Here is a 21,179-nt window from a genome sequence, read left to right as displayed (position 1 = left end):
TGGACTCTTGGACTTACACTAGTGATTTGCCAGTGGCTCTCGGGCCTTCTGCCACAGACCGAAGGCTGCCCCGTCGGCTTCCCTACTTTTGAGGTTTTGGGACTTGGACGGATCCACTACTGGCTTCCTTGCTCCTCAGCTTGCAGACGGCCTATCGTGGGACTTCACCTTGTGATGGTGTGAGTCAGTTTTCCTTAATAAACTCTCTTTCATATATACATGTATCCCTATTTGTTTTGTCCCTCTAGAGAACCTTGACTAATATAGCCTGAAAATAATTCACAGTGGAGGTAGAGAGAAATGCATCACTTAAAAAAGAAATATACCTTCACAGCAATATCCACGACTGGCTTGAGATTGAAAGCTAATGGTTAGACGATCTGTGAGCATATTAATGATATATCTTCTGAAAAAGCAACACTCAGTCATGGACTTCTTCCCTTGTATTTAAATAGGATTATCTTACCAGGAAACAGTTGATTCAGTTCCTGGTGGTGAGCAGTTTATCGCCAAAGGTCAGTTTACTCAGCATTAGAGGAAGGCATTATTATCTAGCCGTTTCTAGAGTTCATGTTTAAAAAATGGTTCGTGGGCCGGGCGCAGTGGCTCACGCCTCTAATCTTAACATTTTGGGAGGCCGAAGCGGGTGGATCGCCTGAGGTCAGGAGTTTGAGACCAGCCCGACCAAGATGGTGAAAATTAGCCAGATGCGGTGGCAGGCGCCTGTAATCCCAGCTACTTGTGAGGCGGAGGTTGCAGTGAGCGGAGATCGCACCATTGCACTCCAGCCTGGGTGACGGAGTGAGACTTCATCTCAAAATAAATAAATACATACATACATACATAAATACATAAATAAAGGTTTGTGGATTACTTCTCCATTTTTCTTCATTTTGGGACAATTTTTGTAGTTACTCATGGCTGTCCATAAGTTAACAAAGTTCAAGAGTAGTGAAAGCAAGGAGTTTATTTAATTAAAATCAGGATATCAATTAAATTCTATTTTTGGCTGAACCCTCTGCTCATTGATCTGTTCCATTTAGTACTGCAAAAAGCCACAGACAGAAATGTTGCTTATCTGGAGATATATACTATTAATGTGCTCAGAAATTGCCAAAAACAAATATTTTTAGCACAATTAAGACTCTAATATTACTATAACCTGTCTTCCCTAATTTTCAGTCATGGTTCAGTGGAAGGTTTTTTTTTTTTTTTTTCCTCCTTTGGACTAAATGTTACGCTATTTTTCTAAGAAATATTTTCTAAATATTGTCCCTCACTTGATTGTATCAGCCAGAGTTGGTTTGGAACTGGGTTTTGCAAAATCAGGGGTTTTACCCAACAATGGTTAATTTGGGCTTCGGTTTTGGCGTCGTGGCCTATAACAATGTGGACGGTTTCCACTTTCCAAGTTTTCTTAACTGACTGGTGACGCATCCTGAAACAAGAATCCCTGTTTTTCTTTTCAATAATTTTTCCCCTTCTGACAGGGTGGCCTGTGAAACTGAGTTAAAACATGTTATTTCAGTGCCATCGACAATGAGTCAAACTAACCTTTTGCCTTTACCACTTACTTTGTCATAAACCTGGGTAGGAGTATGGGGGGAAGAAGCTTTGTCACTCTGCAGTCTACCTTACTAACTGGGAAAAGAAACCATGAGTTGCCTACACTGCTCTTGTTCTCTTTCCGCAGCTCTGTTCCCAACTTTCTCTCCAAGCCAAGAAACTTTGATATCTTTCTGTTCTTAGAGTTCTTGCTCCTCACACCCTATAAATCCAACGCAGAACTCCAATTCTGTTTTATTTCTTCACGGACGTGTTATGGCTATATTTTTATGTACTATAGTTCATTGACTCAAGACTCTCTTGACGGTAAAACACATCATTATTTTCCTACCACCAAGAAAGCTGCCATTTAAAAATCTGTGCATGCCATCGAATGTATGATACATTCTAATTTAAGATATTAAAATAGGAAAAAAGTTATCTTAGAATTGATGAACTATGTGATTTGAGGCAAAAAAGAAAAGAAAATACTTTAAATATTTTTACAAAGGCATTCACACAGCCACTGACTTTCCCCTATTCTGATCTACTGGTTATCTATAGCCCTGTCTACCTCTTCCTTCCCTTAATTTTTTCGTTCCAAAAAAATGTGGGATGCCTCCTACATGGAGGCTCCATGGTACTTGCCAGAGACAAACAGTAAAAAAGAGAAAGACTTTATGCTGGGGAAGCTCCCATTTTGGGAGTAGATACAAAAATGGACTAGAGAATGACAGTAGAGTGACTGTCACTATATTAGTGAGAAGTACAGAATTCCGTGGGAGCACAGTGAAAAATGACCTAACTCGGTCTTCTGGGGGTTATGAAGAGCTGTCCAGAAAGGTAATGTTTCAGCCAAGATCTCAAAGATGAACAAGGAGTGTCAGCCCTTCACAGGGACAAGGCAGGTGAGGAAAGGAGGGAGGGTATCCCAGGTTAAGGAGACAGGAGGCAGCAAGATAAATGTCTGGGCTGTTCACTGACAAATGCACAACGTTGCCTAAGATTGCAGGACAGAAAGAAGCAAGGTGAGCTAAAACCAGCTCATGCGTGGACTTGTGTGCTGTGCAGGAAGATTCAGAATTGACTGAGGAAATTGATGACTCAGAGAAGTGCTTAAGCATAAAATGAAAAGATAAGTTTAGCCCTTTATTTAAAATTTTTAAATTTTGCTTTGTAAGAATAAGATTAATCATGTATAATAAAAAATTCATTGAGTAAGAAAAGGCTTATCATGGAAAACATTAATTTCTGGCTCCAGCTCCCTCATCTTCCATGTCTGAATGATAAGAAATCATCTTTAGTTCTTTCAGGTGTTTTTTTCTTGTAGTTACCTCCATACTAATTTTTAAGTTATGTGGGTGGTTCTTCTTGACATGATAAAACCCTTTAGCTTTTTCTCTGAACAGTTTAAGATCAGAAGTTCAAAGATGTACAAGTAAAGTTTGTAGTAATTAGGGCAATAAAAAAGCCAAAAGTAACAGAAATACATTTTCAAAAGTAAAATAAAAGATCACAAACAACTTGGCAGTTTTGCAAAATATCTTCCAACTGATTCTTGTTTATTATTGCAACTTAAAATAGAGAATCGAGGCATGCTGCTAGTTTTTAATTTACAACTTCAGATATTATCCAGTGATTTTTAAATTTTTCTTCCTATAAAATTTAACTCTTATATGTCACAGCATGCATCTCTCCATATCATCTTAATATTATTAAAGCACTACTGTTGGCTACATAAATAGTGTTCTTTAAAGTGTGTATAAGTGCTCCAGCAGATAAGTCATCTTCTTATTTTCTTCTCCTGCCCTGGGCAGTTGCCACAACAGAAATACTTTGCCATACTTCTCACTTTATTCATTCCCTGGATGCCTCTATCAGAAACACCTTCATCCTTGTTCTATAGGATGTATATGGCAGTTGATCTCCAGACCCTACACGGGGATGTCATCCTAGGAATTCTCTTTGTCAGACAGCTTTTTATTCACATAATAACAATTTAATGGGGTATTAAGGGAGAGAAAGGATAAGTGAGTTCAGTGCCTTCTTTAACTGAATATATATATATATAATTTTTTTGGGAGACAAGATCTAGCTCTATCACCCAGGCTGAAGTAAGTCTGGTGGCACAATCTCAGCTCACTGGAAACTCCTCCTCCTAGGCTCAAGTGATCTTCCCATCTCTTAGCCTTCAAAGTAGCTGAGACTACAGGCACATACCACCACACCTGGCTAATTTTTGTATTTTTTGTTGAGATAGGGTTTTGCCCTGTTGCCCAGGCTGGTCTCAAACGCGTGAGCTCAAGTGATCCACTCACCTTGGCCTCCCAAAGTGCTGGGATTACAGGTGTGAACCATCACTCCTGGCCTTTGTATACTATATTTTCAATTTAGATTTGCAATGTTTTAGTTCACATAATTCCTTTGTCTCATGTATGAAATATATATATATATTCTGAGTCATTCATTAATAAATATTAGAGACATAAAGACATGTATGAGAGACATTAAAAACAGAACATTTGAAGCAGAGCTATTCTGTAAAACAGGAGTGTATGACCATATTTCCTAGCTAACTCTTATGCTCTGTTTTCTTGTATTTTTATAACATTTGTGGCGTTGATCAAAGTTTCTAAAGCCATAAGCTAAAATAGAATAGTAATGTCAGAAAAACTTTCCCCTTGATCTCAACTTTCTCACTTGGTCTCCCTGAAGTACTTTCACCAATACTTCAATGGATTTATTTATAAAATTTCAGACTTAGACAAATGTTTAATCTAGATAAAGGTCAAACCTTTCTCCTCTTGGCTCAGGAGGACATATTTTTTACTTTTTTAAATTTAGCACAGCATAACAAAACCAACAACTACAATTTTAAAAATCCTAACTTTGTGGTAGGCTCAGTACATGAAATCGGTACTCAGTATTTTTTTGCCCAGTTGTTTGAATTCTTCCTTTTTCCTTGTAATCTTCTAGCAAATGCACTGTGCATGGGGCAATATCTGGAAAGACTGTCAAACACCACATAAAAAAAATAACGTACGTGTCCTCTTCAAGGAGGGAGCAGGTTTCATTTAAAATGTTTTGATATACCGGCCGGGTGTGGTGGCTCACGCCTGTAATCCCAACATTTTGGGAGGCCGAGGCAGGTGGAATCACTTGAAGTCCGGAGTTTGAGACCACCCTGGCCAACATGGTGAAACCCCATCTCTAATAAAAATACAAAAAATTAGTTGGGCACGGTGGTGCACACATGTAATCCTAGCTACTCGGGAGGCCAAGGCAGGCTGAAGCAGCAACCTGGGAGGTGGAGGTTTTAGTGGGCCGACACCACGCCGCTGCACTCCAGCCTGGGAGACAGAGTAAGACTCTGTCTCAAGAAAAAAAAAAGTCTTGATATACCTTTGGAGTGGATGATAAGAACGTGAGGACATATAAAGACCTGAGGTAAGAGTGATAAAATGTCAGCCAATCACTAACAAAGATTTGGCAGTGGCAGAGAGGGGAGGGAGCAAACAAAAGAGATTTCTAAATCACTTTTCACATGAAAAGAATAGGAATTGAAGGATGGAAGAAGTGTATGGTTGGGCAAGGAAGCAAAGAATAAGAATTATAGGAATGTCTAATATTAATATATATGGCAATGCATCACTTAACAATAAGAATACATTCTGGGCATTATTAGATGATTTTGTCATTGTGCAAACATCATAGCGTTCTTACACAAACTCAGGTGACACAGCCTATGACATACCTGGGCTGTACCATATAATCTATTGCTCCTAGGCTACGAACCTATTCAGCATGTTACCATACTGAATGCTGTAAGCAGTTGTAACACAATGGTAAGTATTTGTGTATCTAAACATAGCAAACCATAGAAAAGGTAATGCGTTGTGCTATGACTTTATGATAACTCTGAGGTCCCTAAGTGATAGGAATTTTTCAGCTCCATTATAATCTTATGGGACCACTGCAGTATACGTAGTCTGTCATTTATTGAAATGTCATTATGTGGTGCATGACTGTATGTCAAAATTAATATATTTGTATTTTAATCTGTCCTAAAATATATTTTAAACATTTAATAACTACGTGTGTGTATATATATAAATGTGTATATATATGTCAAAATATATCCCATTCATTTTCACACCTTCAGAAAGGACTGCTCTAGGCACACAGTCTTGGTTTAGGTGGGTTTCATGTAAGGGCTAGGAACTGATCAAGGAAGGATGTTGAGTTTGATGTGGTGCAAAGCAGAGATGGCAGGCAAGTGACGGCAGAGTGAACCATGAACTGAAAAAAATAATCAGCAGAAACAAGAGATCCAAGCCAGCAGTGGCCAGGAAAACTATAAATCATCTCCTCTTGAGAATCTTCAGAGAGACAGGAAGAAACTCAAGGTTCCCACTGTTAAGTTCAGAGTACATCAGCTGACATCTGGGTTAGTTTTATGCAAGGTCTCTGAGCCTTGAAAAATGCAAGCAAAACCTGAAGCTGTCTAAAAAAGACGGAATTTTATAATGTGTCAGCTTTTGATGAGGACCAAACAGAAAAAGTATTCAACCTAAGTAAGGACTCAGTAGAATACCCTTTGCTGAATGTCCCCTAGGGTAAATTTTCTTGGGGCACGGAGAAGGTACTGGAAAGGAGTCTGGACCACACAAACCCCAGAGTTTTTGAAGATTCGGAGAGGCTATAGTTCTAGGAGCTGTGCAGACCTGCACCATTTCAATTTTCCTCAAATATAACGAAACCAATTTAACGTATAATGCCTCAAAGGTTTCTTAGCAAAGTTCAGCAATACCACATGGTAGTCCCTATTCCTGTTCAAGCCAGTGATGGGGAAATGGAAGTCTTGCAAAAACTATTCCAGTATTTCCTGTTGGATAACCTCTGTTGGTCTCTAAAAACACCAAAAGGAGAAGTCAACTGAATCCAAAGTGGCAAAGCTTCCAAAATCAGGGTTGACCAGGTTGAACCATCAGGGCCTGCCTCTTACAAAGACATCTCCTCCTGGTCAAGACTGAATTTTCTTTTCTGTAAAAAAGGGCCAGTATGCTAAATTATTGTCAGAATTCCTGATGCTTTCTCATAAGCAACTTCTGGGCACTTGCATTGTAATTCAAAATGCAATCTTTATTTTAGGGAAAAATCAGTAAAACGGGGCCACACTAACCTGTCATTTTCCTCTTCTATTTTGAAGCTCTCCATATGGGAGTTAACCTCTCCCAAAAAAGCACTTGGAAAATTCCCGGTTAGGCCACTTGCTTGTTTTGTGAATGATGTTTGTGGTTGGCTATAACATATATAGCATGCTTTCTTCTTATTGCTGCCTTTTTCATGCATGTTTTTGTTATTTTGGCGTTTTTATGGAAGTGATTAAATATTTGGTTTTAAGCTGGTGTAGAAACTGTAGAGATGGGGAAAATACTCCCTAGCTGAAATCCAACATACACATACCCATACAATCATAAACACACATACATATGCATGCAACATTCCTAAAGTATGTCCAGATAGTTTTGGTTTGATTCAGCTTTTTCTTTTCTTTCTTTCTTCCTTTCTTTCTCTCTCTCTTTTTCCTTTCTTTCTTCTTTCTGAGAGGGTGGAGGGAAGGAAATGAAAGGCAATATGATTTCCTTTTCATTTTGGGCTTGTTGCTAATAGAAGCAGCATTGTTTGGATGTCCAAAGCCCCTGCTTTCTACTCAGAGTTCAATGTTGTAGAAATGTTTTTTTCAAGCCTTATTCAGAATGACTGAAATATTTTTGTAGGGCGTCACCTTCCAAGCCATCATTAATGTTTTCAGTTTGAACCACAAGTAGTACTGCTATGGTAGCTTTCATAGGAATACTCTTTCCCCATCCCATCTCGCCTCCCCCAAAAACATAAAGCTAAAGTAAATCCTGGTATTAATATTTAGGATAACAATTCCTGACACACTGATAGCATTTAGTAAGCTCTAAAAAGTATCCATAAAAAGCAGAATGTTTCTTATTCTATTAAATCAGGTTTATGCAAGGTTGTATGATAAAAACTAACAATTTTAAGAGAAACCCTGTTTTTGATTATTGGAAAAATTCAACTTCTGTTGACACTCAGAGAGAGGCAAGTATGAAAGAATAAAGTTGGGACTCATGCCAGAATAAGTTTTTATGAGGAATTCTACAGCTGTTAGAAGAGTAAAAACATCTATTTAATGTTTCATATCTGTTGGTAGACTTAATAAGAGAAAAAATTGATTCCATTTAAATAATTCTTAGAAGTCTTAATTGGAATATCTGGCTTCATTGCTATATAATCCAGTAGTTCGGTCTGCATAATATTTATGTTAAAATTGAAAGGAGATTGTATGTGGATACATATTAAAATACTCTATTTATATATTTTATTATATCAATGATTTATTAAAGGCATATGGAGAGCACTTTCTTATCTCTCCGTATTTTTTGTTGATAGGAGACATAAACCAATCATCTAATATCGTAATTATTAAATGAATCAAATCTACTTTCAGTTTTATAATGCCAGTTGCTTGCGGGGGGTACATTTATTTCAACTCTGTAGACATACTGTATACTCAATGCAAATAACAATATCTTCTCTAAGTGGTCCTTCATATGTAATTTGGAATTGGGCTAAGAAATAAGCTTTGCTAATAAGCTCTCTAAAAAATAAGATGATCTCTAACTCAGAGCATTGTCAAATTATTTGCAATTTAAAATCATTTTTGATTTACATAAATCAGTTGAAAGCAAAAATCTGATTATGTGTAATCCTCTTTTTTATAACAAAAGTATGTAATGACAGCTCTCTTAAAAATAGAGGCATTTCTATGATATTTCTGGCATGATTGATTTTATCTCTTCTATCATAATATGCAGGACAGATATTTTTCAAATCAAAAGAGTGCCACACATTTTTCTAATGTGTCATTAAATTAGACATTTGGAATTAGGAATTAGTCATCTGCTATAGAACACAACATAATGGGTATGCCAATATTGGACACCAGGTCAACGCTACACCAATCTAGGTATACTCTATTAGATGGTAAAAGCATCTTTTCTATTAAGGAATATCAAACCTCAGCCTCCCTTGTTATGAATAAATTACACTATGGTTTCATTTCCTCATTATCATTTGTGTTCATTAGTTAGCATCTTCTATTAGGTTTTAAGAAGATCCATTCAGTTAAATGACAAGTATCTCTACTCACTTATTTAGTTAACATAATACTTTTATTGTTTTAAAAGTACTTGAATTTTTGTTGTGTTCAGACTTACATGTCAGTTCAGCCTGGAGACTATTCAATTAAAATGAATACTATAAATTCTCTAAGAAGATTATTTCAGCCAAAAATGTTTCCCAATCTGAAAGGTAAATGTTTTACTAGATTTATATCAGATTTCACTTTTTTTGTAAATAGTACTCTATGATAGCCCTACCTCTATTCCCTTGGACTTTATTCTGGATTTGCCTTGAAGGCTATATCTCTTTCTATGAATTTTGCTCAGAACTGCTACAACCAGTGGGCATTCCTCAGCTAAGAAGAACCAGATGGCCATGAAGAGATGTTAATGTTCCCCTTCACATCTCTTCTGGGCAATCCTTCATAGGGCATAGGACGTACTGCTACTCCGAGACTTAACAATAATCCAAATAACCAAGGACAGTTGTCTTATGTCGATGGCAGTTATAAACCGAAAGGACCTTACCTTTCTGTAGCAAGAAATCGACTTATTTGGGAAGCAAAAGCCCAGACAAAGTTGAGAACTAAGTTGTACCATATATTACAAATGGGGCAGGTGCAGTGGCTCATGCCTGTAATCCCAGCACTTTGGGAGGCTGAGGAGGACAGATCACGAGGTCAAGAGATCGAGACCATCCTGGCTAACACAGTGAAACCCTGTACCTACTAAAAAATAGAAGAGACTAGCTGGGCGTGGTGGTGGGCGGCTGCAGTCCCAGCTACTCGGGAGGCTGAGGCAGAAGAATGGCGTGAACCCGGGAGGCGGAGCTTGCAGTGAGCCGATATCATGGCACTGTACTCCAGCCTGGGTGAAAGAGCGAGACTATGCCTGGCCTGGGCATTCTGATAAGGTCTAATGTTGAACAGAGGATGGTAAAAGTAACTCAATTGATCCTTGACCCTGGAAGGTGCTCCTCCAACCTCCAGATGCCTGGATCTACCTCTGGGGGTGGGGACAACCGGGGAAACAAAGCCAAACTCCCTCAATCATGAGGTGCTATGATATTGAGTCTGAATTCTGAGTTTCTACATGCTGAAATAATACTGTTTTTTCTATAAAACAGCTTAATGTAGGAAGCTGTCTGAGACAAATCATAGAAATCCTAGAGTGAGGTTATGACTTGTCTGTAGCACCCACAGGTAATCTAGCAGTAACTGGCACAAGGAAAATGAATGAATGAATGGATGGATGGATGGATGAATGAACTCCATGGGGCACCTAATGGTGGCAGTGATTGTTATTTTTCTTTCCTATAAAAATTTTCAAATATAAACCAAAATAGAACTGTATATTGAATCTACATATACCCATCACTCTGCTTCAACAATCTTGTTTTGTCTATTCCTTCAATTTTAGAGGTGAACTAGGTTATTTTTTAAAATCTAAGGTATCATATCGTTTCACCCATGAATACTTCACTATACATCTCTGACTCACAAAGATGATGCATTTACACACTTGATAATAATTTCTTATCTTCTAAAATGTCAATTTCTCTGTCTCAAAAATATTTTTTGAGCAATTGATTTGTTCGAATCAGAATCCACAAGACTCACACGCAACATTGTGCTTTTTTCTCTTTTTTTTTTTTTGCGACGGAGTCTTGCTTTGTTGCCCAGGCTGGAGTGCAGTGATGTGATCTTGGCCCACTGCAACCTCCGTCTCCTGAGTTCAAGCAATTCTCCTGCCTCACCCTCCTGAGTAGCTAGGACTACAGGCACCAGCCACCACACCCAGCTAATTTTTGTATTTTTTGGTAGAGACAGAGTTTCACCGTGTTGGCCAGGCTGGTCTCCTGGCCTCAGGCAATCCACCCTCCTCACCTCCCAAAGTGCTGGGATTACAGGCATGAGCCACCGCACCAGGCAAAATTGTGTATTTTTTTTTATCTCTTAAATGTTTGTAAATCTATAATTGTCTTTCTCATCCCACTCCATTTTATTAATGTCATTGAATTGCTGGAAAAATCTGGTCATATGTCCCATAAAAAGTACCACATTCTGGATTTGACTGACATGGTTAATGGTGTCATTTAAGCAAGTCCTCCACCTGTGTAATTCCTCTATAATGGTAACCATATTTAGAGGTTTGATCAGATTCAGTTTACTTCAAGTGAATTTTGTTGCTGGCTATGTATTTCCTATTGTATCTCACAGGAGTAATCTTTCTAAACATACCAAATGGCAGGAGTTAATCTGGCCTGACTATATGCCAAGTATAAAATGTAGCAGGTCTCTATTTTGGACCTACTAGAAATCAGATTCTCAAATTAAACAGTATTCTCTCTCTCTCTCGTTTGGTTTGTTTTAATGGATCTGTGTTGGTGCAATAATAAACTATAGGCAGCAACTATTTATATGCAAATATTTTCTCAAACTGGGGACAAGAACAAGAGTGTAAGTTGGGCAAGTTTAGCTGGCATTCCCCTTATTAGAGGAGGACTGTCACTCATGCATGGATAAACATTTCCAAGTTGGAAGAGTAAGTGAGAAGGGAAAATTAAATCGTGATATTTGGGAACTACATTGGTTTGCTGATAGTCACAGTCAGTGAAATACATTGCATAAGAGAACCAAGAATCAGTTAGCTCTGTCAGTTTGTGATAAGTGCTATGGAGAAAATGTAAATTGAAGAAGAGGGATAAGGTACTAGGGCAGCAATTTTATTTTTATTTTTTATTTTTTATTTTTTTTTTGAGACGGAGTCTCGGGCTGTGTCACCCAGGCTGGAGTGCAGTGGCGCGATCTCGGCTCACTGCAAGCTCCGCCTCCCAGGTTCAGGCCATTCTCCTGCCTCAGCCTCCGAGTAGCTGGGACTACAGGCGCCCGCCACCTTGCCCGGCTAGTTTTTTGTATTTTTAGTAGAGACGGGGTTTCACCATGTTAGCCAGGATGGTCTCAATCTCCTGACCTCGTGATCCGCCCGCCTCGGCCTCCCAAAGTGCTGGGATTACAGGCTTGAGCCACCGCGCCCGGCCAGCAATTTTAAATATAATAATTGCGTTAGCTTTCTAGGGCTGCCCTAAATTACCAAAAAGGAAATGATTTAAAAGAAATTGATTTTCTTGCACAGTTCTGGAGAATAAAAGTTCAAAATCAAGATGCCATCAAGGCAATGCTACCTCCAAAGGGTATGGGGAAGAATCTATTCCATGCTTCTCTCCTAGCTTCTGGTGGTTTCCAGCAAACTTTGGTGTTCATTGGGTTACAACTGCATCACTCTAACTTCTGCCTCCAGCTTCACATTGCCTTCTTTCCTGTGTATATCCAAATTTCTCTTTTCTTAAAAGGACACTAGTGATTAGATTTAGGGTCTACCCTTATCAGCATGGCTTCGCCTTAACTTGAGTACATATGCAGAGACCCTATTTCCAAATAAAGTTACATTCACAAGTTCCAGGCAGAATTTTTGGAGGACACTATTCAACCCAGTACAATGGTCAAAAATATTCTCCATGACAAAGTGGCATTTGAGGAAATATCTAAAGCAGTTAAGGGATGGGACCTGAGCAGTCATTCATCGGGAGGACAGTCCAGACAAAGAATAGCAAGTGTGAAGTTCTGAGATATGAATGAGCCTGACATGGTTAGAGAACAGCAAGATGGCCAGCTGGCTGGAGTGAAGGAAGTGAGGGGAAGATCTGTATGAGCAGTTGTTAGAAAATTAAGGTGGGGTATGGGAGGAGCAAATCAATAGAGCCTTGGAGGCCATTTGTAAGGACTCTGGCTTTGCCTCTGATGCAAACGGGAGTTACTGAAGGGTTCTCAATAAAAGTGTAATATTACTGGATGTATTTCATGAAGATCACTGGCTGTGGGAAGGGTAAGAGCAAAAGCAGTTAGAGGTTATTTCATTAATCCACGCGAGAGGCAATGATGGCTTGGGCCAAGGTAGTAGCAGTGGAGATAGTGAGACACTATCAGAAAATAAAAATAATACATAAAAATATCTCAAGTTTTTTTTCCATCAATACTTATCTGCTATATATCAAAGTGTTTTGTCACCTGTCAGTATCCATTATCAGACAATAAAAGCAAGTCCCAAAAGTTTAAGAATTCTTTTCATGAGAAAATCTTAAGAAGAACTTGAATGCTTCCTTTGTTCTTGCAATTCACAATGATAACTACCATAGGACCTGCTATTTGCCAGGAATTTATTTTACATTTATTATATTATTTAATCAACAAAATAAACCTGCAACACAAGCATGGTTTTTCATTTTTGCAGATAAGAAATTTAAAGTTCAGAGAAGTTAAGTCATTTATCCGAAGCCATATGACTAGATAATAACAGAGCCGGGATTCTAATTTATGCATGCCTAATTCAATCCTATAGTATTTCCATCAAGCTATAGTGTTAATTATGGAAAAAAGTCATTATTCTCTGATCATTGTGGTCCAGATTTTTAAGCATCATGTTCTAGAGAGACTTCATTTAAGAATCTTTACTTGTAAGTAGTCGATTAGTCAATTTGACTAATTGAACAGGAAGATGGTGGAAAGAGACTCTTTAGTAGTCAAATGTTAGCAGAGAAAGAGAGTAGCACATATCTCATAACCAGTGGTGTGTGAGAGCCAGTGCTGATGCTAATAAGAGCCAACTGTCCTCATCTTTTTCCAACTCCACAGTCAGTAACGCCACTTGACAGCTTGAAATAAGCCATGGTGGGAGTTTTTAACACAGAGAAATCAACACATACAGTAAGTCAAGGCGTTTTAAATTCATGGATCTAGTTTACTAACCTACTATTGCCTATAATTCAAACTCAATCACAACAAAATATAAAAGTGTGCGTGTGTGTATATATACGCGTGTGGGCCAAGGATGGAGGGAGAGAGAGAGAGAAGAAAAGCAGGAGGAGGAAGAAGAGGAGACAGCATAATCGACTTGCTAGGTGTGGTTAACGTCTAATATTAGTTTTGAAAACTGCCTCACGTTCAATATAAGTCATAATAATAGAAAATGTCTACTTGTCAGATGAATGCATTTTGCATAAGTCTGTGATTATATGTTTCCTGGTTTGCCTCAGCAAAATGACTATAGGAATGAATGCATTTTCAGCCACAACTTGGATAATTCTAGACTGGTTTTCCGTCTCCCCAAACCAACACCTAGCATAGCCTTCCCAGGTGGTGTTTCTTCAGCAAATACAATTTTGGTAAGCTCAGTTCTTCCATGAAAGACCGACCCCACAGCAATCCAGGGGAAACCTGTGACATGGGTTTCCAGAGCTTTGGCTTCTCTCTCAATAGAAGCAAGTGGTGACGTTTCCTTCTCTGGGCTGCCCTGGAGGAATGTCCTTTCACCAAGAGAGACTGAGAAGGAGAACCAGTTTGAATATTAACCAAAATAAGAATGATTTTTTTGCTATGGGGAAAAAAAAGCAGAGTCGCTCCCTTTGGATGGTGTTATTATATCTGAAAGCGTGGTAGAAATTGTGCGGAGGTTATTGGCTATTTTGGATTAGCCTCACAACGTGTATCTTCCACCACTATTTATTCTAAAAAGCAGCTTGTATCCTGAACTAACACACACCCACACACACAGTGCACACACACACACGCTTAACACACATGCACATATTGCTACATAAACTCTCCTGAGCCCTTTCTCAGGGAGACATTTCTTCTTTCTGTGTCCCTTCACTGCTGTGCTCAGCCGTAATGTATCACTTCCCACTTTCTCTTCCCCCTCTCACCAATCTTTGTAGCATTTGTAAGCCAGACCCAGGTTTAGAGTCTTGTGGTGCAACTCCAGATACCAGAGACAGCCTCGAAAGGGTATTGAGTCACAATCGATGAATCTGGTGAGGAAAAAATGAATCTGATGAGGCCACTGATGCAGAGGAAAGAAACAAACAGCACGAGCTGAGATACAATGCCAAAGTGTGGCCAGGCCTGGTGGCTCATACCTATCATTTCTGCACTTTGGGAGACCGAGGCAGGTGGATGACAATGTCAGGAGTTGAAGATCAGCTTGGTCAAGATGGTGAAACCCTGTCTCTACTAAAAATACCAAAATTAGTCAGGCATGGTGACAGGCACCTGTAATCCCAGTTACTTGGGAGGCTGAGACTCTGTCTCAAAAAACAAAAAAAAAAAAAAAAAAAAGAAAAAGAGAAAGCCAGAGAAGGACAAGGAGCCTGGCAGACTGAAGGCACGGAGCGGGACAGGAGCAAACAAGAGGAACATAATCGGTGTGCATTCCAAAGTTGGGTTGGAGAGTATGCACCACTTACAGCCTTTTCATTTTCCATAAAATTTGTAGTAAGAGTTAGTGTTTCCTAGGGGTTAAAAGCACAAACCAAGGAACCAATTACCTGGGTTTAAAGACTGGCTCTGCCATTTACTAGTTCTGTGACTCCTGAGTCAGTTTCCTCATCTGTAAAATTGAGACGGTAGGTTTTAATGCACTGTATTTTTATGAGGTCTAAATCAATTAATACCTGGAAAGTACTTTAGAAGAGTGTCTATATAAACAGACGTGAAAGTAAGACAATACACATCCATGGACCTAGCATCAAGAAAAAAGATTACCAGCATGATTGGAATGCCCTTTTCTTTATCTCTCTAATTCCTCTCAGAAGTAACCACCACCTTAAACTTGTGATTTATTGCCACTGTTTTTATATACATTTATTTATATGGATATTTGTACCTCTAAGCAATAATTAATTTTATTTTTCGTATTTTAAGCCATATATAAATGGCGTCATGTTTTCTGTCTTCTGTAACTTGCTCTGCTTATTTAATCCACCTATGTTGATACAAGCAGCTGTGAGCCATAGAGCCACACCATTGCTGTTATTGTTAAGAGTATTCCCAAGGGATGCGTGCACCATAACTTACTGTCTGTTTTCCTGTTGATAGACACTTACGTTATTTCCACTTTTGGCTATTCTAAACATTCTTAGACACATTTCTTAGCAAACAAGTGCGAGTTACTGCAGGCTGTTTTAGAAGTAAAATGTCTGAGTTTTAAGGTAAGCTTATTTTAAAATTTACTTAATATTTTTAAAATTATTCATTTAAGATGTTTGGAAAAATTTACATTATTTTGCATTATCATTATTTTGCATTGTCATCAGCACTGTGCTATGTGCTAACTACTACTGTCAACCCTTGACACATCTAACTTATTTCATTCTGATAACACCACCATGAGGGAAGTTCTACTATTTCCCTTGCTTTATAGAAGTTCAGCAATATTCCTCAGATACACAGCTGGAAAGCCACAGAGTTAGAATTCATACCTAGAGGCACTATTTCCAGAATCATGCTAAATGCGAAATAGAATATAATAAAAAGCCAAGGTATTTTGGCCAAAAAAGCATTATAAGACCGATAAAAAGGTTTCATTGAAGGGGATGGGACTCCAAATAATCCAGTATGACCCCATTTAAATAATTATATCTGTAAGGACCCTATTTCCAAGGCAGGCACGTTCTGAGGTTTAGGTACACATGAATTTTGGAAGGGCATTACTCAACCCAGTACAGGGATCCCCTTCTACCATATGTGGCCAAGCAGAGGAGTCTAATCCACTTTTCTTATGACAAGCCTTTGAATATTTGAAGAGTTCTGCTAGTCACAGATGTCCCCTTCCTCCCCACCCCGCAGCATAAAGGCTGTCTTGCCCTGGCTGTACGTCCCCATTTCAGTGAGGCCACATTGGGAGCCCTCAGCAGTTCTGATTCCCGGAAAGGTCCCCTCACTGTCCAAGTGGTCCTGCTCTGGACACACTTCCATTTGTCAGTGTATTTCTCATGAAATAGTATGCATAACAGAAAATGCTTTTTCAGGTGTGGACAGACCACTACAGGGTACAGTGAACCCGAAGAGCTGTTACTAGCCACTAGAATTATGGTTAAGTCAGGCTGTGTGACCTGTGCAGTTCTAGATCTTTCAGAAGACTTGGGTAGTAGTTCTAGCTCTGTCTCTCACTCTGTGAACAGAAGTAAATCAAGGTTCCTGCACCAACATTTCTTAACCTTTAGAAACCAGATTACTTGCCTAACCTGTTTGTCAATGATGTTGTGAGGATAAGTATAAGATTGGTACAAAGGTTAGACAAAATCCTCAGATAAAAAAAAAAAAATAGAAAGAATGTGGAATAGCCATAAAACCACAATGCAATGGAATTTAACCTTTTTTTTTTTTTTTTGAGACGGAGTCTGGCTCTGTTGCCCAAGCTGGAGTGCAGTGGTGGGATCTCCACTCACTGCAAGCTCCGCCTCCCGGGTTCACACCGTTCTCCTGCCTCAGCCTCCCGAGTAGCTGGGACTACAGGCGCCCGCCACCGCGCCTGGCTAATTTTTGTATTTTTAGTAGAGACGGGGTTTCATCGTGTTAGCCAGGATGGTCTCGATCTCCTGACCTCATGATCCGTCCGTCTCGGCCTCCTAAAGTGCTGTGATTACAGGCGTGAGCCACCTCGCCCGGCCAGAATTTAACCTTGTTTTACGCTATGGGGTCCTTTGATCATCCAGGGAAATCTATAGTGCGCCTCTCCAGAAAATGCACATATGAACAGGCGCACAAACGCTTGTGTGAAGCATATGCATGTACATGTGGTTCACACTCATTAGAGAGTTAAATCATCCTGGAGTCCAGACACACCTTCCCTTCATTCTCTAATGAAGACATGACTTTGAACATGAGCACTAAACGAGTACAGCAAATGGTATTCCTTCTTCATTCACAAGTGACCATTCCACTTTAAAACTGAGGCTATTCAACCAGTCCAGAAACCTAAGCACATCACATGCGCATGATTGGAGTAGAGCAGAAGTGTTTAGGGACACAATCAAATGTCTTTGAATGGTTAGACCTGTTTTCTTTTTTTTTTCTTCTTTGTGTTTTTTTTTTTTTTTTTTTTTTTGAGACGGAGTCTCACTCTGTCACCCCAGTCTGGAGTGCATTGGTGCGATCTCCACTCACTGCAACCTCCGCCTCCTGGGTTGAAGCAATTCTCCTGCCTCAGCCTCCTGAGTAGCTGGAACTATAGATGTGCGCCACCACGCCTGACTAATTTGTGTGTGTGTGTGTGTGTGTGTGTGTGTGTGTGTGTGTGTGTTGTTTTTTAGTAGAGACGGGGTTTCACCATTTCTCTCAGGAGAAAAGCAGCAACTCTCAAAGTGTGGTCCCCAAGACCACTGCATCAGAATGGCCTGGAAGTGCTGATTAAAACACGGATTCTGTGCCGGACGCGGTGGCTCACGCCTGTAATCCTAGCACTTTGGGAGGCCGAGGCTGACGGATCACGAGGTCAGGAAATGGAGACCATTCTGGCTAACACGGTGAAACCCCGTCTTTACTAAACACACAAAAAATTAGCCGGGTGTGGTGGTGGGCGTCTGTAGTCTCAGCTACTCGGGAGGCTGAGACAGGAGAATGGCGTGAACCCGGGAGGCGGAGCTTGAGTGAGCAGAGATCACGCCACTGTACTCCAGCCTGGCGACAGAGCGAGTCTCCGTCTCAAAAAAAAAAAAAAAAAAAAAAAAAGACAACAACCAGATTCCCTGGTACCCTTTCCAGATAAGTCTCTGAGGCTGAGCCCAGGAATTTACCCTGGTAGCCAGCTTCCGGGATGACTGTCGTAAATATTACAATTTGAGAACTATTGCTCTGGAGGCTGAATTAAGCAATGAGCATACTGATGAATACTCACTTTTGAAAAGCCTAAAGGTAGACCTCCATGAAAACTATTTGTAAGATTTCCTTTCTTCCTTCCCTTATCTTAAAATGATATAATCTTTAAACACACACACACACACACACACACACACAAAACCTGTACATATATCATTTCACTTTGATGCATAAATGGGACCTATATCTGCATAAAGACTATTTTCAGTTTTTTCATTTTTGCGTGGCTCCCACACCTTTTCTCTGCCCTTGTCTCCACCAGGCCCCTAGTAATCTGTTCTGGAACCTCCTTTATAATCCTTCATATATGCACACAAACATATACACCCAAATATATATAAATAGGTGTTGCCTTTTATATTACTAAAATAGAAACATCTTTTCCATGCTTTTCTGTACCTTGCTTTTCTCATTCAAAAAAACCTAATAGAAATATTCCCATATTACAAAATTTGACTCTAATTTATTCTTTTGAATGGTTACACATGACTTCACCAGTATGGATGAGTCATAACATATTCAGTCATTCTCCATTGACAGGCATACTTTGTCCTAGCTTCCTGCTGCTATTAGCTATACAATTAACAATCTTGGGGCAGGTCGTGGTGGCTCATGCCTGTAATCCCAGCAATTTGGGAGGCCGAGGCGGGTAGATCATTAGGTCAGGAGGTCGAGACCAGCCTGGCCAAGATGGTGAAAACCCATCTCTACTAAAAATAAAAAAATTAAATGGGCATGGTGGCGGGCACCCGTAATCCCAGCTACTCAGGAGGCTGAGGCAGAGAATTGCTTGAACCCGCCGAGATCTCGCCACTGCACTCTAGACTGGGTCACAAAGCAAGACTCTGTCTCAAAAAAAAAAAAAAAAAAATCCTTGCATATTACACATGAACTTTATTTCTAGTGGATCGATTCTTACTCCTAGGATAGAGAATTGTATGTGTTTGCTACAATAACAATTAATATTAGTATTCCTGCAGGGTTTTATGTATTTTCATTTTTGATAACTCCTGCTAAGTTTATTTCCAAGTAAGACAGTATTTATTTGAATGGTAATTTTTATAAGAGTATTTACTTCCCTTTCACAATTTCTCATTATAAAAATTTATATTGATAAGTGAAGTATAATTAGTTATATACATTTATATTATTGAATTTTAAATGTTCTTCATTTTACAAGTACCAATTTTTCCAAGTACCCTTGTGGTCTACCACCTGAGTTTCGTTAAAATTGCACAAAACAGAAAAATACATGTTAGTTCTGAGGTGCTATTGGGGTATAAGCAAGAAAACAAAACACAAACAGGCTGCCTTCTATGAAACTATCCTCCAAATATTTTAGATCAGATAGATGGACAGGTAGATGGATAGACAGAGATATGAAAAAAACCTCTGGTATTTGTTTTGACTTGCCAGCCACCAAATCTGGTAGGGTCAGTTTTTCTGTAATTTTAAATATGCAAGACTGGTCAAGGTCAAAGAACATTTTCTGGGAACAATAGCCATTCTCTTCATTGTTTTCTTAATGACATGGAGAAGAAAAAAAAGAGAGAGAGAGAGAGATGTGACCTTGCTAGGTCCACTTCAACAAATCCTTGTTTGATTTTAACATCTCTAAGTGTCCAGCAAGCCATCAAAGGTACACAGGCAGTTTACCTTACAACCAGTTCCAAAGTGCCATTTACAATTCATGGGAAATGACAGGATTCAAAAGGGGCAGTTTAAGGAAGACAAGAGCAGTAGAGAGGGGGATAGAAGAAGCGATGGAGAAGGAGGAGAGAAAGGATTAGGTCTGTGAGCTAACAGGGGAAAACAGCTTAATTATGGAAGAAAAGACACATGCATAGGATAGTTCGAACAGGCAGAGTTGCTGTGGAAGCACATTCCAGGAAAATCTTAAGAGATTACTTTAATAATAAACCATGCATTCTTCAGCAAGCCATCACGGGATTAACTACCCTTTCCTAGGCTGGGAGCACAGTCATTTGTTTTATTTTATTTTTTCCTTCTCTCTCACAGGCAGGTTTTCTGCAAGGGACAATGGCCATTCAAAGGCTATTGTTTTTCAAACATTGCACTGACTTTTCCTTACTTTAATTTTCTAAACATAAATTTCAGTGGTGATTTAAAAAAAGACCATTATTTAGGCAGGGTGAACATCTGGGTGGGCTTAGGTGCGATTCTCCAGAGGGAAGGATGTTCATTTTAGACTTGTTGAAAAGTGAACAACTTAGATGTGACGGAGACAGTGTTTCACTGGGGATAAAAAGAGTTAAATTTCTTTTTTTTTTTTTTCTTAATGTGAGCAGGATATTGACTTACTGCCAGAAGCAGTATCAGTGCCCTAGAGATATAAAAATACAGTTCAAACCAGAATTCTCCACTGTCAACTCTTCAGATTTCTGTGCAAAATAAGAGGTGCCTATTTTAAGTTGTAAGTGTGAGCCCACTGCTCTTAAATGAACTGTTTTCATCAAAGTCTTCTCTTGAAACTACAACTCATAGCAGATGAAATCATTTTCTTCCTCTGGCTTCTTAGACAAATCCCTTCCATTTGGTGGGGTAGAGCAAACATAAGTTAGTATTTCTTGGTAAGAGTCTTTCAATAAAAAAAATATATTTGAGTGGGCACTTCTTAGTCTAGAAAATATTACGTGTTGAGGTTAAAAGAGACACCCATGTCTTTCTAATTATCAAAGTCCCCATTTGCCTGAAATCAGCAGCC

The sequence above is a fragment of the Papio anubis genome, chromosome 5 (genome assembly GCF_008728515.1).
Source record: "Papio anubis isolate 15944 chromosome 5, Panubis1.0, whole genome shotgun sequence".
In the NCBI taxonomy this organism is placed as follows: domain Eukaryota; kingdom Metazoa; phylum Chordata; class Mammalia; order Primates; family Cercopithecidae; genus Papio; species Papio anubis.
The sequence above is the reverse complement of the archived record's forward strand: the minus strand, read 5'-3'. Positions refer to the sequence as shown.